This window comes from Eupeodes corollae, chromosome 2, assembly GCF_945859685.1.
Source record: "Eupeodes corollae chromosome 2, idEupCoro1.1, whole genome shotgun sequence".
NCBI lineage: Eukaryota > Metazoa > Arthropoda > Insecta > Diptera > Syrphidae > Eupeodes > Eupeodes corollae.
Window position 1 is genome coordinate 47,394,941 of NC_079148.1, and position 20,789 is coordinate 47,415,729.

The following is a 20,789-nucleotide window of genomic DNA, read 5'->3' on the forward strand; positions in this document are numbered from 1 at the left end:
TAAAGAAGATTTATAGCTTTTAAATTTTCCATTCAGTCAAATTGTCAATTATAATCCATTCTTTTTCACTACGATTAAACCATATGTACGAGTCTGATGGAGTTTTGTGACTCAGTTTTCAGTGAGCAGGAAAGAGAAACACTTTACGGATGACTGTGTTAAAAGAACTATTTATTATTATTTTTTTTTGTCATCACTATTAAATTATATTATTATTATTTAAGGAGCTCAGCAACAGCAAGTTGGATAGTTTTCTGTTCACAAGTCACAACATTCCTTATAGAGACATTGTAGCATTGACCCATATTACATCATTCAAATCTCATAACTCCAAGCCGAATCCACCGGAGAGGATAGACGATTCCGCACAAATTCGTTGCACAATCACTTTGATCAAAAAAGGCATGAGGTGAATGCCATGGGAGCAACCGCAAGCAGCAGCAATCCAATCAACTCACAGTGGACAAGTTCATTGTTTAAATTAACTTTAATTTGACAGAAAAAAAACGGTACCAGGAGAAAAAGTAACCGTCCAATTCATATAAATATTTAATTAATTACTAGGCTTGTCGAGAAGGCCAACTTATCATTGATACATAAAGCAATGGGCAAAATTTAAGCGCAATATTTTGAATAACCTGCGGACTAAGAATTTTACTAGTTGGGCATTTTTTAAATATGAAGCAACTTATTCCCTTTAATTACCATAAAAATGCATTTGAACACGTCTAAAAAGTGACAGTTCATCCAAAAAGGAAAACAAACCGAAATCTAAAAATACCAGAGATTCAAAAGTCATATGGATTTAGTAAAATACTAAGAGTTATACAATTGCGAATTCTACAACTTACTGGCCTGCCGATACTAACAAAATAACAGACCTATTGACTTTTTCGTAGCTAAGGGAATCAAACGAAATCACATTAGTGTCGAAGGTAATTATGACCTGTCATCAGATCATACTCCAATGATTCTATCACTAAATGAATCGGAAGTACTAGAAAAAAGTAATCCAAAGCTTGTAAATAAAAAAACAAACTGATATGATTTTTGAGAAAGGCTTTTAAGTTTTATAAATTTAAGATCTCCCATGGATACAATTGAGCAAATTGACCATGAAGTGGAACAATTTATTGCTGATGTGCAACAGGCCGCTGAAGAAAGTACTCCAATAGAAGACAAAATGAAATAAAATATCCTTTAGAGATAAGAGAGTTGATAATAGAGAAAAGAAGAGCTCGAAGAAAATGGCAAAATAGTAGATTTCCAGATGATAAAACAACTTTTAACCGTATAAGCAACAATCTTAAAAAACAAATTTACAAATTCAAAAATGATTCACTCAGTACATTCCTAAGGAATTTAACGACTGCTGCTTCAACCGATTTTTCGCTATGGAGAGCAGCCAAGCGCCTGAAAAGACCGCAGTTACAAAACTAGCCTTTGAAATCTCAAGATGGGAAATGGATCGGTAACCCGAAAAAAAAGCTAACCTTTTCGCTGAACATCTTGCGAATGCTTTTAAGCCATACTCATCAAACGCGGCTGAAAATAACTTACAGTTTGTTGATAAGATAGATGAAAGTGAAATACCAATTGTAAGACCTAAGGAAATAAAAAGTATGTGTTTACATCAACTACCAAATAAAAAATCACCAGGTTACGATCTAATTACTGTTCAGGTTATGAAAGAAATGCCATTGAAAGCCTTCATAAAACACCAATATATAATAAATGCATGCCTTAAGCAAAGGTACGTCCCGCACCATTGAATAATTGCTGAAGTAATTCTAATTGTCATACCAAAGCAAGGTAAACCACCTACAGAAGTGACGGCTTACAGACCAATATCGCTTATACCAATTATGGCAAAAGTTTTTAAAAAACTGCTTCTGAAGAGACTTAGCAAAATCATAGAAGAAAGAAGGTTAATCCCAAACCATCAGTTTGGCTTTAGAAATAAACATTCCACGATAGACCAAGTTCTTAGCATATCGGATGTAATAGAAAAAGCATTAGAAGAAAAACAAGTATGTTCAGCTTTTTCTTAGATGTTGCTCAAGCTTTTGACAAGGTTTGGCATGAGGGACTTGAGTACAAACTGCAAAGGGATCTTCCCAGGCAGTACTTTGAAATATTAAAATCGTACATCTCAGACCGATTGTTTAGAGTAAGGTATACTCGAAGTTGAAGAAAATAGAAGCCGGTGTACCACAAGGAAGTGTCCTAGGTCCTACCCTGTATTTACTATACACACACAAGGGATATTTCAGTTGGTAATCACACCATAATGGCTACTTTTGAAGATGATACCTCAATTTTGGTACCCGACAAATGTGTCTCTAAGGCAGCAGTAAAGCTACAAAATGCCGTCGACACAGTGAGAGCTTGGACCGAAAAATGGCGTATCAAACTCAATGAAACAAAATCTTCACATATAAACTTTACAAATAAAAAGATAAACAATATTCCAATAATCATTAATAATCAAGCTGTACCTTACGCCAATACGGCCAAATACCTTGGAATGACTTTGGATGCAAAGCTTAAGTGGAAAGAGCACATCAAAAAGAAAAGAGAAGAACTAAACTTAAAATATAGAAAAATGTATTGGTGGATTGGTAACAACTCTGATTTATAAATCCAAAACAAAATAATGCTCTATAATCAAGTACTAATTCCAAAATAAAGTCCTTCGTGGAATAGTTAATGCACCTTAGTACATAAGAAATACCGATTTACATCGTGACTTACAAATAGAAATGGTTACAGAAGTTGTTAAAAAATATGCTGTATCGCACAACCAGAGACTGCAAAGTCATACTAATTCTGAAATGGAGTCCGTCTTGAATATAAGAAACCATAAGCTTATGGTCTAAAAAAAACATGGGAATGTGTTAAAGGTTTAAACTTCCCCCAAAGTGATTGTACAAAATTAAGAAAGAAAAATCGTAAGTCGATCCTTCAAGATGAAGGATGAAGAGGTGGTTTTAGTGGTTAAAAGTCCCACACTACTTGGTGTCGAATACTGCCAAGTGTCTTTTGAAGATTTCCTCCTGTCAAAAAAAAAAAAAAAAAAAACATCAAACAAATATTAAGAATATTAACGCAATGAAACACTGGTTATGTTAACCATTAGGTAAATTAATTTTCAAATTTAGCATGAGAAACTATTTATAGAATTTAGTTAAAATGTTTCAAGTATTTTGGCGGAAAAATTATCCGAATTTTAATGACAAAATTTAACCAAACGTCATTGTGACTTTTAATTGAAGAATAACAAACTTCAAAACCAAACAATACATTACGTACAATATTTCAGTAACATTTCTTCAAGGTAAGGCTGGAGTCTCACTTAAATCTTGTGCTCAGTTGATCGAAATGTTCTCAATTAAAAATAATATACTTCAAGTCATTTTAGACGTGCATATATTCCAGAGTTTTGAAGAGCCCATACTGCTTAGCGATTTCAAACTAAACAATCGATAAACTACTCGTCAGAGAAATGTTCAAATGTCATTTACAAATGTCAACGTAGAATTGACACTTGCCACCTATCAATTTCCGATGGGTTGGTTACATTTGGATCAACTTATTTCTTTCACATGATCACTTTTAGAAGCCTCATTTGGACAGTCCCATACCAAAACTAATTTATTCAATTTCTGTACTTATTATGTTACACTGTAAGATGTGGTCGTTTGGTAGCTGCAAAATATATTACCAGCTCACCAAAGCATAGCAAAGAAATAAAATAATTCTAAAATTATCTGATAACGTTCTCCATTGTGATTATCTTTTATATACTCAGACAATGAAGAATGTTCTCTTGTTATTGTTAATGCCATTCTATTATTATTTTTTTTCTCAATTTCAATTTCTTATCTTCTAGTGATTATATGAATTGGTAAAATTTTAATGTTAAGCTCTTTTAATTAAGTTCAACTAAAAATGCAATTCTCAAGGAAAGACCGTGCCATTGACTCTAAATAAATTCGTGACTAAATATGGCAACTTTGGTAAACTATTCCATAAATAAATTATAATAGTATAAGCATTCGTTTGCATTGAATAAAAATATAAAACATTTTCGTTGAAAGGTGTTTGCAAATGCCAAATTGAACATAACTCTTAAATGTTCAATTTTTGTTAACATAGAAGTTGACTTTTATGGGAAATACACATATGCATGCATCGATAATGATTGGGATTGTATATTAAAGTCGTTTTAACATCTTTGGTAGCATTTATAATGGTGATATTAATTACCATTTATTACCAGCGATTTAATAGTAGTATACAGCTAAACTTATGTGAGGAGATGTTTAATTTGATATTAAAAAGCGAATAGTTTTTAAGAGAAATCAATGGATATTTATTTTATTAAATTGATTGTGGAGCATTGACATATGCCTTATCTTTGACGCAATCTCACGGTGTTAAATCACGGTCAGGAAACTTTTCCTGTCAAGCTGAAAAACTTTCACCATTTTAATGGTGAATTTTAACGCGTTTATCGTTCTTGTTGAGTATTGTCATAGTTTTTACTTTTCAAAATATGACAGCTTTAAAGGTGACAGCTGCCAAAATGCAAAGATGCATTATTCAAAATAATCCCTTAATATTTTAAATTATCTCCATCAGAATATGTCCTCATAACCAGCTCGTTATGTGAGTTAGGTATTATGCTTACATATTTTAAACACCTTATTATGTCATGCTGGTATTGGTATAAATATATATTTACATTATCTAGGCCAATTTATTGCCAATACTCCTTGCTAAGCTGTAATCGATTACGAAACCATACTGTGTGGTTCATTAAAATATGTATCAAATAAAAATATGTTAATAAAATGTCGAACTGTCATAGCCAAATAATTCTTACAAATAATATGTTCACACACATTAGTGCACCTTTACATAATATGAATGTATGTTTGCCTTGCCTTGAGCAAATGATTTTTTATTTTTTATTTCTTATTATCAAAATCCTTATAATGATGATAATCTTTCATCTTAATGAATACAGATATTGTATTTTGCTTCCTGTATATCTTGGAACACCTAGGGTGATTTTAAAATAAGTCACAGTGTGATAACAAACCGAGACGAAAGTGTGACGTAGCTTTTCAATAGTAACTCATAGCTTTTTGCTTTAAAACTAATAAAGTAAGAAAGTTCAACTTTGTAGGGCTTGCACATACTACAGCTTTCTATCAAATATAGTTTCTGTCATTGTATGTATGTGCATAGGTCCTTAAAAATCGCACTGACAGATCATGAAAATTAGAAAATTAGTTTTCGATTCACAATCCAATTTATGACAGTTGGTTTTACTTGACATTAGCTCCTCTAGTTCTTGTAAAATCCATTAGAGGGATATCAGTTGAAGTGTACACAAAGAAAACGTGTTTGCAAATAACTATCGTTTACCTTTACGCCTGTTCAAGAAACTTCAGAAATTGCCTGAATTGAAGAAATACTTTGTGTTGAGTTTAACCACAAGATGAGTATCAACTGACTGACGGAAAGTGTTTGAAATCACAAAAGTAAAATTCTAAACAAAAAATAAAACGAAAATATGTAACAAACAATAATTTTTTTTATAAAAAAACGTCTAAAATGTTAACAAACTTCAAAATTATCAAACATAACTCATTCATACCTGATTAATATACTAAATTGACATTTTCTCATAATAAAAAGACTCAAATATGTGCTAGAACACGTAGCACGGCAAAATTGCAATTTTTTATGCAGTAAAGTATTCTAAAAAATACCTTTAAAAACTCATTGCTGATTTAGAAAAAGTCAGATAGTTACGATTTTTAGCAGTTCGTAATTCAGCTCCGGTTAATTTGAGTTGTTGAACTGTCAAAGTGAATGATTTGCTTACAAACAAGTAATTGTTTTTTGTGGTTTGGGATAAGATAGTGAACTTAAAACTTTTACACGATAAGCCAATATTTTTCGTTGACTGCTCTTTTCGCTTGTCATCCTTTTGTTGAAAAAAATCAATATTTGATTCAGGATGTGTTTAAAAACATACGTTGTTTATCTCATACATTTTTATTTATTTATTCTTTCGTTACACAATTTGCGATTTAAGGTTACGAAAACTTTTTTTTATTTTTAAAATTGGTAGTTTGGCATATGAACTATTTCTAACCAATTGTCATTCCTAAATGATTATAAAAAATTCCAACAATTTGTAGCAATGACCATTGAACGATTTTTTTACATGACAACAATATTTTACAATTGTTCAAAAAATTAACGGACCTCAAAATAGAGAACTGCCAAAAAACGATCTGTTTATTGTTTAGCTCAGAACTCTCTTTTTTCAACCAGTGCTATCTCGGAGTGCGCTCTATAAGCTCTGAATAGAATAACAAAGCTAATGCAATAAAAAGCTAAGCGTAGTTGAGTTCACATTTGTTTCGTGTAGCATGAAAGTGACAGATGGCAAATTCTGAAGTTCCTTTTTGAACAATAATTGGCTGCGTTCAATCTTGTGTTGGATAGGATATCTTGGATAGGTGGATTTTTAGATACCTTGTTGAACGAGTTGGATAGCTGTCAAAATATAAAAATAACTTTCATTTGTTCACAAAAAGCAGAGAAACATTTCAGCTTTGAAGTCAAAATTGTTGTAAGACAAAACATTAATTGGATAATTCAACTGATTCGTCGGACGATGATGAAAGTAGGGCGAATATATTCGCCCTCGACCAGTTCTTGTTCTTGTTATTGTCTACGATAATGCTGTAGCGCTTTTTTATATTTTTTAATTTTATTTTCAATTTCTTTTCATCAAAAACTGACCGGTGATCTTCAACAACTTTTGCAATTTCTTGAAAAATTGTACTTTGCCGGGTTTTTGGGTCTCGGAGCTGGTCCTTTCTCTTTCTGCACTTCTCCAAGAAGAGCAGAATGGATTTATGTTCCCAACCTTAAAAAAGGGAATAGAAAGAATAACTTACCTTTCCTTCAGCTACCTTATTTGTTTGTAGCTCCACAAGCTGTCCGCCTCAGTCTGCTTTTATACATAAAAACAATAAAATTAGATTAATTTATTTCCACAAGATTCATATATATTTACCTGTATTTTGTTTTACCTCTGGAACAGGATTATGTTCTTCAACCTCAGAATGCTGGACACTTAACTGGAGGTAAGACCTAGAAAATTGGTCATCAACAAAACGAGAACAAAATAAGTGAATTTTGAAGTTTAAAAAATAGATCATAATAACCTTCTCAAATTCGGAGGCAAATAGCTTCTTCATCATCTATATATGTATACAGAACATCCTAAAATACAACTTCAACTAACATTTTGTATCTTTTTGTTTACCCAAATACAGAAAGCTGAAATAAATGTTCAAGTTTCTTGAAATTAAACCATGTGTTGAATCAGCTGTTCTGTCAGATACCTAAATACCCCAGAAATTCTTGGATATCTTTGTATTTCTTTTTTGACATCTCAGCTGTTTTTGATCAGCTGTTATTTTGCACCTAAAACTCTAACAAAAAGGTATCCGGATACCCTATATTTCAGAGATTGAACGCAGCCATTGTTAACCGTTTTTGTTATATCAAACAAAATTGTTCAAGTGTCATTGTTTCTAATTGATGGAATTTGTTAGAATCATTTTCAAGAGACAATTGTTAGAAATTGTTAAACTTTTTATCTGCAAAGCTGAAAAAAAAAATATTTGTAAAAATTGAAGTTTGATTGTGAGTTGAAAAAGATTTGATGAAATATATATTTTTCATTAGTTAAATGTTTATTTTAAACAAAGAGGAATTGAAAGATTGAAAAAACAACAAAAAATTAACAAATCATTCAGTTTGACAGTTCAGCACTTTCAACTCAGCTTCCCAGCGTGTTCTACCTCTGCTCTAAGCTTGAAAGGCAAAGCGCCTAAAGAACGAGTAATAAAACAAATTAATAGAACGACAGCATCGCAATTGTCACATTTATTTGATGACAGATTACTAACGTTTCAATGGGTGAGCATTGTTTTTTCTAAGCTAACATTCAAAAGAGTTCAAGTGGTTTTGCACATCCTCTTTAATGTTCACCAAAGGAAAATGACACTTTTCAGAATTGTATTCCATCTGTCAAAAAGTGACACAAGAATGCAAAACGTTATCGAAAATTAGATCTTATTGCCACCTTTTTACCCCAAAATAATAGGTTCTACCTAAATTTCCAACGAAGTGTGAAAGGAATGCATTAAGGCCAAAAGGAAATTACGTAGAACATGTAGGTAAAGCAGCTATGCATTCGTCTTTAACCTATGATTATGCTTATATCTACCTGCGGAGTTGATGTTAATTTCGATTATTTTCAACGGTAAATACAAATAGCAAATTGTAATTGAGTTGAATATTTGAATAGATATTGCATCAATATGCTTCCAATCGAGATCCATATTGGCATGAACCACACCCACAGCAGTCACACTTCACTTATCCGTGGATCAAGTTTATTAATGCAATTAACAATACATGGCCTTACATCAACTGCCTCTGCCGGCTGGCCGACCGGCCGGCCGTCACAGTTACTGTTTGCACATTTGGCATACAGTTGGCACTTGAGTTCGAAGGTTATAATGTTAAAAGGTAATCCGCTCCCATATTCTGCCCCCACAGGATGGGGAGTTGGATAGTATAAACCTCTATCTATACATATTATAGGTAGGTAGGTATACCTTACTATATGCTTCGCCTGCCATCAGGGCAAATTAAAGCTCGTAAGTAATTAACCAAGTTGCAACGGAAGCTGTTGACTATGAATTAACATTAATGGCATATTTTTTTTGCCAACTTGGTCATTGGTGGAGTTTACAGAAAATAACTGAAACGAAATCGTGCTAAGTTCGAATTGCTGGAGCATTAAGTAATGTGTTCCAGGAGTTTATGGGAGCGCGCATTTAATGTATACACAACAATTCTTGTTGGTTTATTTGTGGTAGATTGAGCGGAGCGGGTCCTCGACTCTTCCGTCATCGTCATCGTTCGTCGTGCGTTAGTCGTTGTCGTTTTCGTAAGCAAAATGGCTTTTAATGGTTTTCTTCAGTGGACGACCGCTACGGCTTTGTATTAATATGCAGGTGGAGATATTTATTAATTCTCATAAAGTTAAGTAGCCACCCAAGAAAATATTTGGATTTAATCGGATTATACTTTATTTACCCAGGCCAGTAAGGAGCTCAAGTTTGTTTGAGAATATAAGAATGTTGATTAAATTCTTCCCATCGTAAATTATTAATTCAAACGAACTCTTTTTTTTGCATCAGTAAGATTCCATACCGGTCCGGTCTTTCATCGGATTGAACCTATAAGAGTATTATTTTATTATCTAAGACTCTGGGAATGTACCTTACCTAACCTACTTTAAATACATTTCGGAACATTTTAATACGATTATGACTGTGCCTTTATGTAACATAAAATTGTACACAAATAATTAGCAACGATGAAAAAATGTATAATTTTTCTCTCCTTAATTTTGGCGGTATTGACTTTTTAATACCAAAGGCAGGTACAAGTATTTGGTTAAATAAAGGGTGATTTTTCAGCTATTATCTTTTTGGGAACACTGGGTTAAACAGCTGACGCACGTTTCGTGTTTTATTTTACTGTCTAACATCTTTAGTTTGGTCTATAACCAGGAATCGTCTTAAAAAAACCACAACGCTTGCAAATTATTGAATTTTATTATCAAAATGCGAACTCTTTTAAGAAAGTTCATCGCGTGCTTCTTCTATTTCCATTGTATTCAGCGACAAAGATAATTTTTGTCTCAATGGGTACGTAAATAAGCAGAATTGTCGATTTTGGATTAAATTTCAGCTCGAAACATTGCAAGAGCAACCAATGCATCCAGAAAAAGTCACAGTTAGGTGCGGCTTATGGGCTGGAGGCATCATTAGACCGTTCTTCTTCAAAGATGGTGCGAATCGTAACGTAACTGTGAATGGTGAGGACAACCGTGAGATGATAATCAACTTTTTGTTTGCCCAAAACGCTATAACTTGACTTGCATGACATTTAGTTTCAACGACATGCCACACAGCGCGCGCAACAATGGACTTATTGAAGGGCGAGTTCGGTGAACATTTTATTTCACGTTCGGGACTGGTCAATTGGCCACCTAGATCGTGCGATTTAACGCCTTTAGACTATTTTTGTGGGGTTATGATAAAGCTTATGTCTTTACTGACAAGCCCGCTTCAATTGAAGCATTGGAAGACAACATAGAAGCATTTATTCGTGAGAACTCAGCCGAAATGTTGGAAAGATTATGCAAAAATTGGACTAAGCGGATAGACCATTTGAGGCGCAGTCAAGTTCAACATTTGCATGAAATAAACTTTACACATTAAATTTTATGAAATTCATTTTATCGATTCATTTAGGTCTTGGCATTAGAACCTATCAAATAATTTTGAAATATTAGTACAGTAATCCTACTTTCTCTAAAATGATGTAAAGGCTTTTTCCACTGTACAGCTAGAGAAATCATGAGATCACCACTTGCTACGTACTGTCAATTAGAAATAAGCTTTCGTATCTCAAGATATTTATCAAGCTAATAATAAATCAAGACCTTAGAAAGAAGGGACGGTAGTGCTATTGGTCGATAATTTGACGCAGAAAAAGATTTGGCTCTTGTTGTAATAGCAGAGACACCATCCAGGCCAGCAGACTTATGTTGAGATCTTTTAGAAATACCCGTGGCATGATGGTTAGTGTGATGGACTGTGTCCCGATGTGTTTATGGCTAGCGAAACTAAGCTAAACCACAAACACAAATTGACTCATAAAAATTACAATATCGTAAGAAGAGACCGGCCCGACTCCACTAAAGAAGGCGGTGTCGCTCTCTTTATACGAAGAGGCATTAATTATAAAGTCCTATACAATAATGAATTGCGAAAGCTCAAGACGCTAGAGGGTTGCGTTGTATGCATCTCTCTCAGTCAAGGGAAGCGGATGTATATGATTGCGGCTTATGCGGCTGGAGCTCCGCAGGTTACTTACTTTGCTTCAGAACTCGAGATTCTTTTTAGGGAACTGAAACTGAGCTTGGAAGAAAACTATTTCATCTTGGCCGGTGATTTGAACGCAAAACATGAAAATTGGGGAAATGAACATATAGTAATCCCAGAGGTAATAATCTTTTTAATTTGATGAATCTTTACAGCGTTGAATATGGCGTCGGCATGCTGGCTACTGAAAAGAAATTGTATTCAAGAAGCTGCTCCTCTATGGATCTTTTGCTGATCGACAAAAGACTGACAGTTACAGACAAAGTGGGTAATCACCCTCGAAAATGACTACAAACAGTCGAGTACGACAGTGATCACTTCGGACTGGCTGCTGTAATGCAGATTCCGAACGAAAGCGTGGAGTTGGAGGAATAAGATGCGTTGGCCTCGTTTCACCAACGCCTAGCGAGAGAACTTCGTTCGAGTGACATAGCCCCACCAAACAACAGAAACCTGACAAATACAGAAATTGACCAACATTTACAACAAATGGACGAAACAATAAAATGGAACGGACAATACCAAAGTACAAAGAACGGGACCAAATGGACGCTTACAAAAACGCGACTATTAACGCACTGCGAAGGCACAAGAGTGGCTTACTGACAAGTCTCAAAAACTTGTACGGACGACTTACAGACCCACATGACTTGGAGGTTAGGACACTGAAATCGTCAATAAAAAATATCAAACTGTTGATTAATTAGAACTACAGGCTATCAATTAACAAGTACTGGGACCGCAAGATCCGGTCAGTTAATTCGAGTGACCCTAGTATGTTCCCTAAAATCAACAACATATTCAGGAAAAAGAATGACAGTGACCTTCCGAGTCTGAAACTCCAAAGAACAGCGCAAAATTAAAGATCCGAAGAAAAAAGTGGAGGCAGTGGGAGCTGCTTTCCAGCAAGTGTACAAGGTGAATCTTGCATTCGCCCCAACCACGACCTGGAAAACAGAGCCCTACTTAATCACTTTTACCTCTGAAATGATATCACACATTGGCGATCTGATGCGGTTCAATGACGATCCCTTGGCAAATGCCATAATAGCAGAGCAAACGGGAGCAAGTCCCTTGTTAGTGACGAAGGTTAAGCTTCAGCTCATCTTCAATTCAATAAAAAATAAAAAGTCAGCAGGTGTCGATGGCATATCCAACGTTGTACTAAGACATTTACCGATGGAAGCAATTGACATTTACACCACACTCTTCAACAATGCACTGAATAATGCATATTATCCAGTGCATTGGAAGACCGCTGTGGTTCATCCTCTCCCGAAAAAGGGAAAGGACAACTCCAACCCGTCAAATCTTCGGTCGATAAGTCTTCTTCCGAGCATCAGCAATGCACTGATAAGTCTTCTTCCGAGCATCAGCAAAGTTTTCGAAAAGATCATTAATAGGGCTCTGACTAAGTGGGCTGCGGACAACAAAATAATTCCGGATAAACAGTTCGGGTTCAAGGCGGGTCATGACACAATTCATGCTGCGTCTAAACTCGTTTCTGATATCCAATGGAATAAATCAAAACAACAATGCACAGGTGCTGTTCTTGTTGATTTGGAAAATGCCTTTGACACCGTATGGTTAGAGGGTCTTTACCTAAAACTGAGCAGGCCTGGCATAAGCAAGCCATTGTTGTATATACTTTATGATATGCTTAACGATAGAAAGTTTGTTGTCAAAAGTGGCAATGTAACTTCTACCACAACATTTTCAATTAAAAATGGTCTTCAACAGGGAGCGGTGAATTCGCCGATTCTCTTCAGCATTTACACCAGCGATCTGATAGGTAGTCTTACAAAGGCAATTGCATACGCCGACGATCTAATTGGGTACAGAACAGCCCGAAAGATTGAGGTTATTAGAATTCTCTTGCAGCGTGATTTCGACAAGATTCAGCGATATTGCGACGACTGGAAATTGAAAATAAACGTCCAGAAGTCGGAGACAATTCTGTTCCGGACTCCTAGGGCTAGGGATATGTGCAAGAATTGACGCAAGATGGTCATCGTTGATCTTCACGAGCAGCCATTAGTGAGCAAAAGTGTAGTGATGTACCTCGGTATCTGGTTAGATCAGTATTTATATTTCGACAGACATATAAATGCTGCTCTGACCAGGGCCAGAGGAGCCTTCGCTCTGACGAAACGGCTGGTTTACAGCAGTTGGCTTGACCGCATGAAGGTAATTTGCTACATGGCCCTCACACGGCCGATGATCGTTTAGGGTTGACCTGTGTGGTTTAACGTTGCTCCTTCCTAGATGAGCGGCTTCATTCCACCAGAGGCATTCCTCTTTTTAGGCACATGCGGCTGATACAGGATAGATTGGCAGTTCCGCTAATCTACCACGTCAGACGAAAAACCGTGGATAGGCGACTCCTGTACAATCGGGAGGTCATGGCAAAAGGTGAAGCAGAGCTCCTTCGGTTCAGTAGGGCTGTGTCCGAACGGGACCGACCAGATAGGGTGAAGCAGGAGAACCAGTTTTGATGGCTTCAATCGGCACTTGATAGTGGGTAGTCGTGATGGGGTTTTAAGCCTTGGCCGGCTTACATATGTACTTGTTTTATAGTTTTAGGGTTTAGTTTTAAGTAGATTAGTCATGGTGGCACAAACAAAAATACAAAAAAAAACATGGAATATAAAAACACAAAAAAAAAGACAAATAATATGAGAAACAAAAAATGTTAGATACTTAGATTTACTGCTGTGGTTGTTCTAGTTTTAAGTAGTTTATAGGTATAATAGGTGGTTTAAGTTAGCTTTAAGTTTTATATTAAGGACCTTATTTTAAGTAAAAATAAAAAAGGATATCGATATTAGTTTTTTTCAAATTTTCTAATATATAAAAAAATAAATAAAATAAATTACAGTAGAATAGATCTTAGGGCTGAAAGGCATTAGAATTAAGTATTATTGTTTAACTTATAGTGTCCGTATGGGACCATTAAGTTAGTTGTAAGTTATGGTTATTTAGGCTAGTTTTATGAATTTTTGTCTAGCTTTAAGATAGGTTTAAGATTGAATTAATAAAAATGAATTAAAAAAAAAAGAGCGATGGACTGTCATGCGAGAGGGCTTGGGTTCGATCCCTGACTATGCCACATAAAGTTTTTTTCACGGGTACTGCCTCTTGCGAGGAATTGACAAATTCTCCAAGAGTAATTCTTGTCATGAAAAGTGCTTTCTCAAATTTGCCGTTCGGATTCAGCTTAAAACTGTACTCGCCCTCAGGAATGGTTGAGAGTTGTCAGTCACTAGGCCCTAGTTCTTAAACGGACTATTGCGCCACCCAATTTATTTAGTTTTTCTTTTAGAAATCTCACCACAGTTGATATATAAATTAAAGAGAGGCTGGGTGGCGACCCACACTGATAACTTCCCATCCTTTCTGTCGGTTTGTCTTACTTAAAAGTTTGTAGGTTTTCGTGTTTTGTTAAAAAAGTTGTATGTTGAATTATTCTAAAAAAATTAAAATTACCAACAATATGTTTCATATAAAGAAATAGTTCAGTTAGAAATTTTAGTTTTGTTAAATATATTTTTAGTCGAAAATAAATGTTTACCAATTATAGTAACTTTTCTTAAATTTTTACAAATTAGATGAATGAAATTATTTTGAGAGATATCAAGAACCGAACATCAATTTTTATAAAATTTGCGTACTATTTCTTGTAGATTTTATTTTTTTTTATGAAAAAACGGGTTGTTGGATTTTTATAAAAAAAAAGCTACTGAATATCGAAAACAATATTTTTTGTGAAATATAAAAAGTTTGAAGACAATATTTTAAATTTTTGAAAAGCTATTTGAATCGAAAGTAAATTTTTACCAAGTTTTAGTATTGTTTTTTTGTTAGGTTTTTATTTTTTTTTTAAACTATCAATTCGATTTTTCTCAAAATTTTACCAGATGTTAAAAACGTTTTTTATTGTTGCACAAAATTGTGTTGGAGATAAAATCATTTTGTATTCGTACAATTTTGGAGGTGACAAATTTTTTTAAGTTTTTTTTTTATTTATAAAAAAAACCGATAATTGGAATTTTTTCAAAAAATATACTTATTTGGTACTACGTTACAATATATTATATAAAATTTAATTCAAGTCTCAAGCATTTTCAGTTCATGAGATATTTAGTTTTAACCAAAATGTTTAACTTTTTTTTAAACTGCTATGGTAAAAAAAGCTCACACAATTTTCTTGAGAGCCCTTTCTGAATCTTTCTAAATAACAAAATTTATTTGAAGTCGATATCTCTCTCTTTTGGTGCTTTAGCTATGGACGACGAACAAAATGTCACGAACGTACGGACGTACGAACTCATGCACAGACATCTTTCCAAAAATCTTTTTTCTTCGACTCTAGGGACATTGAAACGTCGAAAAATGTCAAAGTTTTCAATTTGACAGACAATAACTTCCTATGGGAAGTTAATAAAAAAAGGTAGCGCAATATTCCCTTGAGAACTATGGTCTAGTGACTTTCACCTCTCAATGTTTCCTATGGGACCTATGGGACCTACAGTTGTGTGTCAAATCCGATCGGATATTTGACAAGGCACATTTCATGACAAGAATTACTCTAAGACGATTTGTCAATTCTTTGTTAGACCCAGTACCTGTGAAACAAACACACTTATTATCACATTACGGGTACTACTCTCTCCACAGTGCAAAAAATGATTGGTTCCATAGAATAATAATCACGCACATAACTGGGGGAGCCATGACACTATCAGGTAAAGCGGAATATTCAGCGAACTGTTGTTCAAACAAATTAGCTTTCTCGAAGGAGCTAACTAGGAGTTTCATTCACAACTAGCGTAGAAACCAAAGAAGTATTCCTAGTGGTTTTTTCTAATGACCAGCAATTCTCGATTCTTGCAGTAATTTTTGGTCACACAAAAATTTGGTCTTTCCAATATGGTTGTTGCAGGCCTTCCTGGTTTTGCTTAAACCTTTTTCACTTTTCCTCAAGCTCACCTCTTTCTCCTTGATAGCCTCTTTGCAGCTCAAATCGAACCTTAAATCTTAAGTAGATATTAAAGCACACCTGAGACAATCTCCCAATTTTGAACGTTGGGAATTATTTAGTCCTGTCGATATATAAAGCAGCTTTTTCTTGGCCATGAACGTTATCAATCCAAAAACTTCTCCAAACAACGTTAAACAAATGTAAAAGAATTTCCTATGAGCATAAGAGTGTAGCATGATTATCATACGTCACCAATTATTGCCTATGCCTACAAAATAGAAAATAATTCACCATCTGATCACATCCAGCAAATTGTTCACAAAACAATTCCAATTATCTTCGAAGTACGAAGAAACTTCTTCACTCTATGAAAATAATCAGGAGCAGGACTGATGGCGGCAGCAGCGTCGACGGCGGCTTGGTATAGTAGACTTCTATAATTCGGTATTCGAAAGTAAGAGTCTGTCTGCACGTGCCGCATTGACTTTGACTACATATTTTTACTTTTTTTTTCCTTATTCTTGATATAAAATCATGTTTAAGCATTAAAGGCGTAAAGAATAGGTTACTTATAGCTTCTATGCGCTCCTTGAAGCTTCTATATACACAGTAACAGCATAAGCAAACTCAAAGGGTAATCGCAGACGCAATTTGCAAGAAGTGGCCTTTGTGTACTCGTAGCTTGTATAGTTTGGGGTTGATTTTGAATTGGGGAGTGCTGCAAAATTAGCTAATATTGTGTTGTCTTTCCATGACTGCTTTGCTTTTGCTTCAAGCTTCACCCGTATGAGGCAGAGGATGGCACAATGGAAAAAAGGGTGTTTGTGTATAATATTCATTAGGTGATTTTACGGAAAGAATCAAAATAGTTACGTGCTTAAAATACACAACTTCTTATGGTGTAGAAGGGCGCAATAATTTAAGTTTAAATAGAAGAAAAGCAACTTAAACCAAACCCAACCCAAAAAGGAGCACGCTTCAACTTCAATTCAACGAAGAGGAGGATGAGATAGAATAATGGTTTTGTTATAATAATTCACAAGAAATTATAAATCCACTATGATAACGATGCGACGCATCCTTTAATGTTTTAATCTTAGAAGTAACTTTTTAAACCGTTTTCTGGAGTTTTATAGTATGAGCGAAATTCATTTTCTAATCTGATTCAAGTCATTTTGAATGGATAGGGTTTTGGGGTTGTATTTATGTTTCGTGTATTCTAACGTAAATCTTTTTTAAGAATTCTAAGAAATCTTATAAAGTTTCCGAGATTTATGAGAGATACAATTTAATTTATTTTTTGTAATCTGTCGACTCCAATTGCCAACGAATGAAAGAATGATTAACAGAAATTCACTCCCTTACATTTATAAAAGTGATGGTTTCATCACTAGGTCACTAGTGACTGGTTCTCTACGGACTGTTGCACCACCCAACTTATTTTTAGTTTTATAATTTCCTTAACGGCTGCCTAAGTGTCGCAATTTTATTTACAATGGCTGTTAGACATCTGCTGACTCAGAACTCCCATTCCCTTGAAGAGTGGTCTCGACTTGGTCTTGAGCATATTTAAGAAAAGCTTTTTTAATTAATATTCATTACTTCATTTTTGCCTAGAAACCACCTAGTAAAAATAAAAAGTTACGTTTTTTCTAGTTATTTTATTCTGCTTTGGTATACTGCACATGGTTACCCCTTATTTTTAGTGCAAAAATGACCCTTAAATCTAGTTTTAAACTATAAACTCGAACATTATGAGCTAAGTCGTGATCTAAAAATTGCACCAAGAACTGACCCAATTCGACTGTCACACCTTACCTCTTGTGTGGACATTTCTTTCTAACCTTTAGGTGAGGGTAACTTATATTTAAAGAGATACATATCTAAATGCTTTTACATTTTCCAAGTAGTTAAATATATTCATTAGAATTGTAGATACATATAGATACCTTTCCTAAGTTTTCTTTTATCCTCTTTTTATAATAGAAGACAAATATTGACCTTAAGTTGCGAATTTTCATTTGTTTGAAATAACAAAATGAACCAGAAGTAATCAAAAGGGATACTCACCTTTTCTTTTGCCCACATAATTGAGAAAAAGAGCCAGGCACTTAATATGTAAAGGTAGGTTACGTTTTCTATTTTTGTTTTTGTTCATGGTTAAAAAGTATACAGTTTTTTTAACCAACTTTGACATATGGCTAATACTCCATAATCTATTTCACTAACATGTTATCTATGTACATTTCAATTCGATGTTTTTGATGGCCTTTGTTCAAATCCGACTCCAAAACTTACTCTATCACGTCAAGTTTTTGAAGTATTTCTTTTTAAGACTATCTAAATTTATGTAGTAGTTTTATTTTCAATAAGATCCGTATATATAATCCTTTCAAATATTTATAATATTTCATAAGACTTTCGAAATACTTCATAAATCGTTGGATTTCATCCCTTTTACATAAATTTAAAGAAACGTTGAATTATTTATGCTAAAGCGGAAAAGACAGAACACTTTGAAAGATTTTGTTTTGTTTTGTAAAGAAAAATATAAAACCAATGTAGAAAACGCGTATTTTGAAAGTTTGAGCAGATAGTTTTATTCAAAGTTCGGATTTGAAAGCAAAAACCAATGTTGAAAATGGGTATTTTTAAAGCTTGAGCTGATAGTTTCATTTAGAGCAGGGTTGTTGCGGATGTCAAAATTTTGACATCCACAGAAGCGGATGCGGATTTTTTGAGTTTCACTAAATAAAAGCAATTTTAATTCCGTAAATAAATTAAAATTTTATTAATTATCTTTGAGTTTAATAATTAAATTTAAAATGGGTGAGTAATATTTCATAAAAAGCAAGATTGCAGCCTTCTCAGACTGCAATCTAGCTAAATAGTTGTTCGCTGGGAACACTGGCTGGTTGAGGTAATAAATACCTCAGTGCAACTTTCGAGAGTCTTTTAAAGTCTGTTTGATGGACTTTTCACCAATCAAGTGGATTATTATCCAATTCTAGTCTTTTTTATTTCGATAACATGCTAACTTCCATCCTTGACAACAGTACTATTACATAGGACTGGTTGAGAGTTAGTTTTCAGATTAAGGCTGCCAGCCGAATGGCATCAGTGTCCGATGGGTTTGATAAGTATTCATCAAGTTTTTTCTTAAGCATTTGAATTAAAGGAATCACAGATAATATAAGTGCCTGTGAGCTACTCATTTCACAAGTAGCTTCTTCAAAAGGTTTGAGTAGTTCAAGACAACTTTCAATTATTTTCCACTCTTCTGGCAAAATTTGTTCAATATTGTTGTCATTGGCATAAAGACTTAGAGTATCTTTTATCTTGGAAAAAAGCTAAAACATGCAGAATGTGCTATTCCAGCCTGTCACACAATCCTGGAGTACTTTAAGATGTGGTTAATTAAGTCTGTCCTGAATTTTTTCAAGCTGTTTTTGGTATGGGTTCATATGGGTTGAAATTTTCTTTAATTTTTGCTTAATGTCTTTTGTATTTTCTTGCGATTGTAAACCATGCTGAATTACAATTTGCATCTTGTGAACAGTGCAATCTAAATCAGTCAATGATACTAGTCGCATACTCTTTTCATATTGGAGCCCTCATCTCGTATAATACAGTGCACTTTTTCTTTCAAAATATTCCATTCGGTACGCATTGTGTTAAATTTGTCTGCAATGATGTCACCTGTTTGGCGATCCTCAAACGTCTCGCATTTTAATACGATTAATGTTCGTTAAAATATTTCTGATACTCCGTGGCAAGTTAAGCTTAGCAAGAAAACACTTGTCCTTGCTGGGATGGATCTGTCCAAATATCAGAAGTAAAAGACATGTAGTCATATTTTTCAATCAATTCTTTGACTTTAGCAGAAACTTTTCCGTACAGTTCATTGAAAATGAAATCAGTAAAAAAGTTTAGTCCTCTAAAATTATATTTGGGTGCTAGTTCTTGTATAAGACGGCGAAATCCAAGTCCGTCTACAAAGTTAAATGGTAAATTCTGAAGCACTATCATTTCTCCAATCAGTTTGTCAATTTTATATGAGTTACTGCTGCTAATATCCCATTTTTTCCCTTATGCAAATATTCCTTTAACGAAAGTTGTTACAATTTTTTCTTAAAAGTAAAAAGATGGTTTTAAGAACATACGAGTAACAAACAATTTTGTACGAAAAAAAAAATAAGGGTACTAACAAGATATTTCAGAATGGTATGTTTATAAAAAATATCATACCTGCATCTTCGTTTTTTTAAGATTTTCATTGTTGGCACTCTCAAATAAAACAAACTCTTCTGGGTGGTTTTTCAACGAAGAAGTCGTGCGTCCTTTTCGTGAGTATGTTTTACGACATATTTTGCATTCGGACTTGTCAGGATCATTTTTGTTTAAATTAAAATAGATCCAGATGCTGCTTTTTGTTGGTGGTGGCATTCATGTTCTGTATCTGTATCACTTTTTCACTTAATATATAAAAATAAACTGTGTCCTCTGGCCACTTAGCAAGAGCTTTTATATCCTCCAATCTGTGAACTGTGCCCATTGAATATGACCTGTTGTTGCTTTTGTCGTCGGCTACTTGGGACCGAGATTTTTGAATTTAAAATGTTTACTAAGGGTGAAAGGGTCGTTTTTATTGATCATGGCGGTTGCTATTTTTCGAATTTGAAAAAAAGCGTTAGAAGACATCCGCATCCGCAACAAACTCAGCATCAGTTTATGCGGATGTTGGA